This window comes from Erinaceus europaeus, chromosome X (assembly GCF_950295315.1).
Source record: "Erinaceus europaeus chromosome X, mEriEur2.1, whole genome shotgun sequence".
Taxonomy (NCBI): domain Eukaryota; kingdom Metazoa; phylum Chordata; class Mammalia; order Eulipotyphla; family Erinaceidae; genus Erinaceus; species Erinaceus europaeus.
The window spans coordinates 109,104,493-109,115,122 of NC_080185.1; the positions used below are offsets into that span (position 1 = coordinate 109,104,493).

Here is a 10,630-nt window from a genome sequence, read left to right on the forward strand (position 1 = left end):
ATACATGATATTCTTTTTAAAATTTTTATTTATTTATTTATTTATGTGGAGGAGAAGGAGGAAGAGAGCACCAGACCAGGATTGCACTTAAGCAATCATGCTTTCAAATCCAAAGCTCTAACCACTGTACCACCTTCTAAGTCACAGGATATTTTTCCAATCTTTTATCATATTTCTCCTTTTTTTAAATTTCTTTGGAGAATTGATGTTTTACATTCGACAGTGAATACAACAGTTTGTACATGCATAACATTTCCCAGTTTTCATTATAACAATACAACCCCCACTAGGTCCTCTGTCATCTTTCTTGGACCTGTATTCTCCCCCTCACCCACCCACCCCATAGTCTTTTACTTTGGTGCATATTTCTCCTTCTATGCATTTGCCACACATAATAGTGCTATCTGTTCAGAAGTCACTATCCTGTTCTAGATTATGAGAGAATGACAGATTTTTAAAAGATCTAAGTATTTGAAATACTTAAAATCATATGTAAATAATGAAACTTCATTTATACTTTGGCATATATACATATTTTTTAAGGAAAAGTTCCAAACCAGTAATGGCTTTTATTGCATCTTTTAAGAGATCACAAGTAGGTCTGATGAGTCATCCCATTATTTTGCTGCTCCTGTAGCTGGACAACTTAGAGATTATTCATCAGCCTGCTGAACTGTTCCTCTTTCAGAAACGTAGATCCTATCCAAAAATGTCCAGATATCTTTGTTTTTAACAGTTGTAGCTTGCTGAGTCAATGCAGCTGAATTTGATACAAGTTCAATGTCATTTCCTTCAATAATTAATTCATCTTACTGTGCTGGAGATACTGAGCAAGCAACACCTGACCTCATTCAAACTCTGCATATGTATTTCTCACCCAAGAATTTTCTGATTTCAGCAAGAGACCCATTCTCCTGAATAACAACATTGATAGGGAAGTGAGCATCCACAGACCTCATTTTGTATCAGAAACTTAGTGTAACACCCTTGATCATGTTTTGTACATGGCTGCAGATAGTACGAACAGTAGCCAGTGCCTTTCTGTTTCCCCATTTGTCAACTCGGAGCTGCTGCTCTTTCTTTCCGAGGAGACTGAGCTCTACATTGATGTGGTTGAAGTCCCTCTGCAGGGTGCCTCTGTGGCCCTTCACGATGACCATGTGCCCATTCAGAGAGATGTCAACATTCTCCGGAATGTCAGAGGTCTAGTTGCTGAGAATGGTCTTCATTCTCACAGTAGATGCGGCAAAGCTGTATTGTTATTTTTTGTTTGTTTATTTGTTTGTTTTGCCTCCAGGGTTATCACTGGGGCTCAGTACCTGCACCATGAATCCACTGCTCCTGGTGGCCATTTTTTTCCATTGCTGTTTGCCGGGCTAGCTTTGCCGGCAGGAGACAGATGACCAGAGACTCATGGCTGAGCTGTACGCAGTATCTCTTTATTCATGTGGAATGCAGCACAATCTAAACCAAGCTAAACTATCTCTAATCACAATCCTGTCTTTATATATATACTTGCCAAGTAGGGTGGAAACAGGATGTGATGTAGAGAGGGTGGAGCGAAAAGAGATTGGTGAAAATCAGGGTATGACAAGGAGAGGGGGCAAAGCAAAAAGACATGGTGAACCAGTGGGGATTAAACCAATGCCCTGGAGGCAGGGTGGTGCTTAGTTAACAGTGGTTATGTAAATAGAATACAGTGTTAAGCAGGGGGGATTAAACCAATGAAACAGAAGGGGTTTTAGAAGCAGAATTAGAAGCATACCAACAGCTGTTGTCATTGTTGTTGTTGCATAGGACAGAGAGAAATTGAGAGAGGAGCAGAAGATAGAGAGGGACAGAGAAAAATAGACATCTGCAGACCTGCTTCACCACTTACAAAACAACGACCCCCCCCACCCCACCCCGAAAGTGGGGAACTCCTTGAGCAGGTCCTTGCACTATGTGCACTTAACCCGGTGTTCCACTGCCCAGCCCCCAAATGTATTGTTTTAAAGAAAATATAACTTTATCAGATAAATTAGACATTCAGGCAAAGAAGGTGAAAAGTGACAGACATGGACACTATGTTGGTCAGAGGATCAATTCAACAAACAGGAAGGCATAAACATCATCAATATATATGCTACCAATATGCATGAACCCAAATATACATTTTTAAAAGTGCTTATCTTAAGGAAGACACCAACAACAGCAAGTACTAGTTGGAATCCTTAACACACCACTTTTCATCCCCCCAAACTAGAATATACATTATTTTCAAGTGCACATGGGACATTCTCAAGGACTGACCATGTGTTGGGACACAAAGACAGCCTTAATAAGTATGTGAATGTTGAAATCATAAAAAGTATCTTTTCTGACCATGAGAAAGTGAGGTTAGAAGTGTACTGGAGTGCTACTTCCTCAGAGCCCCACCCTACTAGGGAAAGAGAGAGACAGACTGGGAGTATGGATCGACCAGTCAACGCCCATGTTCAGCGGGGAAGCAATTACAGAAGCCAGACCTTCCACCCTCTGCAACCCACAACGACCCTGGATCCATACTCCCAGAGAGACAGAGAATGGGAAGGCTATCAGGGGAGGGGATAGGATGTGGAGATCGGGTTATGGGAATTATGTGGAATTGTACCCCTCTCATTCTATGGTTTTGTTAATGTCTCCTTTCTTAAATAAATTTAAAAAATGCTCAAAAAAAAAAAAAAGAAAAAAAGAAAAGGAATCAACCACAACGAGAAACAAAGAAATATATCCAAACTATGGACACTGAACAATACACTTCTTAATAATACCTAAGTCATTGGACAAAATCAAAAGAGAGATTAAAAATTACTTGGAGAACAATGAAAATGAAGAGACCAACTACCAGACCCTGTAGGGTACAGCAAAAGTGATACAGGCTCATATTAACACTCAACTAAGCTACCTAACATCACAACAGAGCCAACTAAAAAAGGAGCAACAAAGAGACTCAAAAGTCAGCAGGAGGAAGGAAATAGTCAAAATCAGAGCAGAAATTAATGAAATAGAATCCAGAAAGATGATCCAAAAGATAAATGAAACCAAAAGCTGGTTCTTCAAGAAAATAAATAAAATAGATAAACGACTGGCTAGATGAGAGAGAGAGAGAGAGAGAGAGAGAGAGAGAGAGAGAGAAAACTATGATAAAAACAGTCTGGAATCAGAGCGATGAAGTTACAACTGAAGATGGGGAGATACAAAGAATCATATATGAATATTATGAACATCTCTAGAAGAGATAGATACATTTCTAGAATCATTTACGAAGCCTAACCCAAGAGGAAGTAGATAACTTAGACAAGCCAATCACTAGTTTAGAAATTGAATCCATAGTCAAAAGTCTACCCAAGAATAAAAGCCCACACCCAAATGACTTTACTAATGAATTCCATTCAACTTTCACAGAAGAACTAACACCTATTCTTCTCAAGTTATCCCAGAAAATTGAGGAAGGGCAAGCACTACCAAATACATTCTAAGAGTCGAACATAACTTTGATCCCAAATCAGGAAGGGACTCTACCAGAAAAGAAAACTATAAATCCATTTCCCTTATGAACATTGATGCAAAGATCCTGAATAAGATCTTGGCAAATCAAATCCAACAACATATCAAGAGAATAATTCACCAAGACCAAGTGAGATTCATCCCTGGGAAACAAGGATGGTTCAATGTCCGCAAATCAATGAATATAATTCATCATATCAACAAAAAGAAAGATAAAAATCACATGATTATATCAATTGATTCAAAAAGGCATTTGACAAGATTCAATACACATTTATGATAAAAAGCCCTCCAGAAACTTGGAATAAAAGCACCATTCCTCAACACAAAAAGATCATTTATGACAACCCTGCAACTAACATCATTCTCAATGGGGAAAAGCTGGAAGCTTTCCCCCTAAAATCAGGAACGAGAAAAGGATGACCACTATCTCCAAGTTATTCAACATAATTATTGAAGTCCTTACCACTGCAATCAGACAAGAGATATCAAAAGCATACAGATTGGAAAAGAGGAAATTAAACTATCACTATTTGCTAAAAGACTTCACCAAAAAAACTACTGGAAATAATTAATAAATCCAGTAGAGTAGCAGGATACAAAATCAATACACATAAATCTGTAGTGTGAAAAAGTGAACCTGGACCACCACCTAACACTATACACCAAAGTCAAATCAAAATGGATTAAAGATCTATATGTTAGACCAGAAACTCTAAAATTTATAAAAGAAAATATTGGTGAAACTTTGCAGAATCTTCACATCAAAGATGTATTTGGAGACTCAACCCCCTAGGCATGGGAAATGAAAATAAGAGTAAATAACTGCTATTACATGAAACTAAAAAGCTACATATCAAAAGCAAACTACACAAGGATAACCAGGCAACCCAGTAAATGGGAGAAGATATTTGCTCATCACACATCAGACAAATGACTGATAGCAAACATCTATACAGAATTGATACAGATCTATGAAAGAAGTCAACAGCCCATTAAAAAGTGGGCCAAAGAGCTAAATAGACAGTTTTCTAAAGAAGAGATACGCATGACCCACAGACACATGAACAAGTGCTCCACTTCACTTATCATTAGAGAAATGCAAATTAAAACTACACTGAGATACCATCTCACACTTGAGAGAATGGCTTACATCAACAAACCAGGAAATGACAGGTGTTGGAGAGGTAGTGGAGGAAAGGGAACTCTGCTTCACTGCAGGTGGGAATGCAAACTGATGCAGCCCCTTTGGAAGACTGTATGGCAAGTCCTTAAGCCATAAAATAAAAATGGAATTACCTTATGACTTATTAATACCACTCTTGGGCACTTATCCAGTGGGCACTCAAGCACTAATTATAAGGGATATAGCCACCTGTATATTCATAGATACATTATTACCCATGGCCAGAGTGGAAGCAGCCTAAATGCCCATCATCAGATGATTGGTTAAAGAATTTACAGGATATATATTTCATAGAATACTACTTTGCAATCAAAAACGATGATATTGTATCCTTTGGGACAAAATGGGCGGAAGTGGAGGTGATTATTCTTAGTGAATAAGTAAAGAGATAAAGACAACTAACTACCAGATAGTTTCACTCATATGTGGAATCTAGAGATAAGATTTACATGAACTTGCCAGAAAAAAAATCCAAACAAAACAGAAGCAGTCAAATTGTAAGAATTAGGAGAATTATGGCCGTTATCTTTGGGAAGGGGTTAGGGTGGTGATACAAAACTTTGGTGGTGGGTGTAGTGTGGAACTATAAATTGTAACCTTACAATCTTGTAGCAAACTATTAACAACAAATTAATTTTTAAAAAAACTTTAAGAAAAGAAAATATAACTTTAAAATTTCTAAGCCTTTGCTATATTCTATCTTAAACATTTAGCATAAATCCCCAAAGGCTATACAATTAAGTGCTACACAAATGATTTACTACCACAATTTCATCGTTCAATGATTTTTTGCCATTTCTATGTTTAAATTATAATTAACAACAAGGATAAACCTCTTGAATAACAAAATGTAATTTGTTCTTTATTATTTCAGATATGTCTTACCCTTCCCTAATGGCAGAAAAAAACTTCTGATCAATCCTCTGCATCTATGTTGGTTTTTATATTATTGTTTTTACTATAAAATCTTCTCTATACATTCAGCAAAATATACCCAAATTTTAAAGTAAAATAACAGTGTATACTTTCACACTAGATTTCATTTACAGAATAGTTAGAAAGGGTGTGACAAACAATAATTTTAAGATGAATAAAAAGAAATGTTGAACTCCGCCCCCTTTTTTTCATGTTTTCATGCTTAGAACAAAAGTAGTGTAAACCTTTTCTAAAACATTATTTTTCACAGATTTCTCAAATGTTACATTTTACTCCATTAACTGTTATTCTTTACTTATCTGTAATCAAATATGTGTGTCTTACATGTGTATCTACTTATTTTTACTGAAACATTTTAGAGTAAATTGTAGCTCTAGTGCTTCTAAATACTTAAAATGTATTTTACTATAAATAAGAATATTCTCTTAGGGAGTCGGGCGGTAGCACAGCAGGTTAAGCACACATGGCACAAAGTGTGATGATGAACATAAGGATTTTATTTTGAGCCCCCGGATCCCCACCTTCATGGGGGTCGCTTCACAAGTGGTGAAGCAGGACTGCAGGTATCTATCTTTCTTTCCTCCTTTCTATTTCCCCTCCTTTCTCGATTTCTTTCTGTCTTATCCAACAACAACAACATCAGTGGCAACAATAACAAAAACAACAAGGGCAATAGCAAGAGCAACAATAATGGGGGAAAATGGCCTCCAGGAGCAGTGGATTCGTAGTGCAGGTACCGAGCCCCAGCAATAACCCTGGAGGCAAAAAAATAAAATTATATATATATATATATATATATATATTCTCTTAAATAATCATAGCTTGTTTGTCAAAAGCCAAGATATTAACACTAAGATTAAAAAAAATTAATTAAAAAAAAACCTTATTGAGTTATCCCTTAGTGATCATTAAGGAAAATTGAATGTGGTCCAAGATTCCATGCAGGATTATAATTTAAATTTAATTGTTTAATTTCATTAGTCTTCTTTACCCTGGAAGAGTTCCACAAGCTTTCTTTATTTACATGTGTTGACATTTTTGAAGAGTATGCTAGAAACCATATATTTTATAGAATATCACTCTTTGGTTTTTATCTTGCTTGGGTGGTATTTTGATGAGTTGGCAATATCACATTAAAATGATGTCCAGTTCTGCTTAGTGTATCAGACCATAAAGCATATGATGCATATTTGACCCATCAATAACAAAAATGGCTCTTTTATTTTTTAATTTATTTGTTTATTTATTTATTTATTTATTTATTTATTTTTGCCACCAAGTTTATCTCTAGGTCTTGGTGTATGTACAAGTCCACCAAACATCATTCACAGAAACCATGTATTTCTTTTCTTTTCTCTTCTTTTCTTTTCTTTCTTTTCATTCTCCCTTCCTTCCTTTTTTTTTTTTTTGATAGTGAGAGACAAACATAGATGACTTTTCCCCCCTGCAGGTGAGGACCAGGGTTTTAAGCTTGGGTCCTGAAGCAAAATAACATATGAATAAGCTACTGAATAAGCTACCACCTGACTCTAGCGTTAATTATTTTGTAAAAGTTGTATGTGTCAGATGTCTTTACTATTAATTATATATATTTAATTAACAAATATATCAAGATTGTCAATACATTTTCCCATTTTTTTTACTCATGTTGACATCCATTGGTAAATTTTGATTAAAACAAGTACTATTATAATAACTAACAACAAATGACTCTTTTCCAGTTATTTATTTACTTAATATTTTTTAAATGGGCTCTTGCATTCATATTTCCTTATGAATTATAATTCAATATTATCATCATATATATTATTATTTGAATTCTCAAAGTGTTCATGATTTGACTAGAGTATAAGCTTCTTTGAGTTAGCTGTTCTATACTTTTGAGAAGTTCTTATAATTCTTTGTCAGTTCTTTACTTTCTGGTACAGCAGAATATTCCAGGCTCATTTAGTACTTTTCCAGTTCTAGCCATGCAATCCAGTTTATAGTTAAATTTCTAATTTATTGGTCAGATTAGTCGTCTAACCACTTATAACATTAGAGCTAAAATAAACTGGAAACTATTTTAACTAATAGCTCATCCATCACGATTTCAGAATTCCATTTCCATATCTTATTCTGGGTAGAGAAATCTTGGTGGTGTTTTTTTTTTTTTTTTTTTTTAATATTTTTTATTTTATTTATTTATTCCCTTTTGTTGCCCTTGTTGTTTTATTGTTGTTGTCGTCGTTGGATAGGACAGAGAGAAATGGAGAGAGATGGGGGAAGACAGAGAGGAGGAGAGAAAGATAGACACCTGCAGACCTGCTTCACCGCCTGTGAAGCGACTCCCCTGCAGGTGGGGAGCCGGGGTTGGAACCGGTATCCTTATGCCGGTCCTTGTGCTTTGCGCCACCTGCGCTTAACCCGCTGCGCTACAGCCCGACTCCCTTTGGTGGTGTTTAATACCCATTGTATTGGAATGGAATACAATGAGCTGTAACTTTAAAGTAAATTTCTTACTTTGGCTTTTGAAGTTTTTGTGGACTTTGGAGCCAGGAGCTATGCTCAGACACAGACTAGAAGCAAATGCACCCCCCTTAAAATAGTACATGATTTTACATAGATTTTTATCTATACCCCTTAGAACAAGGCAATGCTAGTGTGGATCCTCAGAAATTGTTGTTTTTGACATTATGAAATCAGCAATTCATTCATTTGAAGATTGTTCTTCATAAACCCTTCAAATTTTCTAAAGTTTGTTTCCTATTTTAAAGTTTATGTTTTTCTAAAAAAATATTTTTAATGATTGTCCTTTATTTTAATAGAGTTGGTTCAACACATTTCTTATGCACTTTCTTAATCATTCACAACTCAAAAATCTTTGGAACTTAACATACTATATTTTTGCTCTTCCTTGTGTTATGTGGGTTGTCTAGGGCTTCTGTTCATCATAGTTCCTTAACCAACCAAAATGTAAGCCTCTTCTTCTCATCATAAGCTTAGGTAATTATCTCTGTAAGAGGGAGAAAAGGTGTACTAGGTGTTCTACCCAAAAGGGCATGTATCATTCCACCTGTGTTTCATTTGCAAAGCAAATTATGTGACCATATCTGAGTTTAGTAAGGATTAGTGTGATTCCATCGTGTATATTCCAGGCAAAGCAGGAAATTTTGGTAAACTGCACATAACTCCTACAATTCACATTCTTGCCAGAACATCAGTTATCTCTATCCTACAAGTCAGATGGATTCAGTCTTTCCTCGAGGAATGATATATGATTTCTTTCTGATCTAGTGAAACTTACAGTTCAATACCTCTAGTTGAGGATCAATAATTTCCACTACAGGAGATGATTATCTAGTAATATAGTAGTGTTTATCAAATTCTTATCTGGCTAATCTTGATTTCAAAACTTCAGACCAAGGAGATTATCTAACCCTCACTCATCTGGCATGTAATAGTGGAACAGAGATATGTTGTATACAGTAAATATTCTATTATAAAATAGAAGAATTGGGGTGCATATAATAATAATTTGTCTGCTTCAGTTTTAAATAGTACTGGGAAGATTATGTAAGATTATTATTCCATGCTATATATAGGTCAATAATGTTCTTTGTTAGGCTACATTGTTCTTCCCTTGGCCATAGTTTTCCTGAGTCAGTGGTTTGCCTGAAAGGTTCCTCTTTTTCTGTTTTCTTCCTTGGCCACTTTGTAAAACTGGTCATCAAAATATATATTTTCTCCTTATCAATTTTTTTTTTTGTCTTCTCACTGTTCATCTAAAGGGAGAATACCAACAGATCACAGTCAGCGCCATATTATTTCATTTCAGGAAACTCCGTGTGCCAATAACCAGACCCACTGTCTTTGTAAAACACAATCTTCTCACTAACCACTGTTCTTTGATTTTTATATAATGTGCTCATCACTCTGAACTCAGTTGCTAGCACCTTGAGAATATGGCATAGTTGTCTCTTCCATAAGACATTTTATTTGACTAAAATGAGTTTCTGGTTAATACATTCTCCACTGTGAGTTAAATAGATCCATTCCCATGTTTTGTATGATAACTAACTCTTGATTTGATCCCTCATGCAATTTTCAGTTTTAATTGACCCATTATTGCAAAATATATCTTAAATATTTTGATTACTCTTCGGGTCTGGAAATGCATTTCCTTTTCAACCCTATAAGCTCTTAAATTTGAAAAAGTTACTCTATATTTTTTATTCCTATTTGCAAATAGTCCAATTATTTTGAGAGCCCACCTATTTCTTATGAATATCTTGTCATTACAACCATAAACATCTATGACATATCACTGAATTCTGTTATTTCTTTTATTTCCTTGCAAGGCCTATAAGTTTATTAGTCATCTGATAAAATTAATTTCTGTTGGAGTTGAAAATGTCACCAAGTAGGTTCCCGCTGCATGATATGAATCTTCTTTCATTTTTCCACTGATGATTTTGCAGCTCTTCACAGTCTTGTGCCTTGTTATAGGCATGCTATACTTAAAAAAAAAAAAAAAAACACTTCAGTGTAATTCAATCGTTACTCCAAGTAAAAATAAAGTTAATTTCTTGTACACAATGCATGTTAACTCTTAAGTTGGCAGTGGGGTTGGTTTACTATAGCTACACTGAAAACTGGCTGACAGAAGCACCATATGTACTTTCAGGATCACTTTAGCAGGATCTATGCACTGGTTCTTCAAGTTTCCACATTGAAGTGTAGTGTTACATAGCACTGTTATATTTCTTTGGCCAAAACAAATCATGTGGTTATAGGGCAAGAAAGCAGATGACAGTACACTGGTAGGTTAAAGCAAAAAAAAAAAAAAGTTAATTATGAAGAAAAGTCTTGCATTTGTATTGACACATGACTATGAAAATCTTTTTTGTTTAGGGAGAGGGAGGGAGAGAGAGAGAGACCACAACACTGAGACCAGTTTGATAGCAGCTGAGTTGTACACATGGCAAAGCAGCACACTAT

General features: G+C 35.5%; 1 pseudogene; it reads right to left on the reverse strand.

Annotated features, from left to right (window-relative positions):
* Positions 1-653: 653 nt before the first annotated feature.
* LOC103122180 (large ribosomal subunit protein uL6-like) lies at positions 654-1,229 on the reverse strand (annotated as a pseudogene).
* Positions 1,230-10,630: the final 9,401 nt, after the last annotated feature.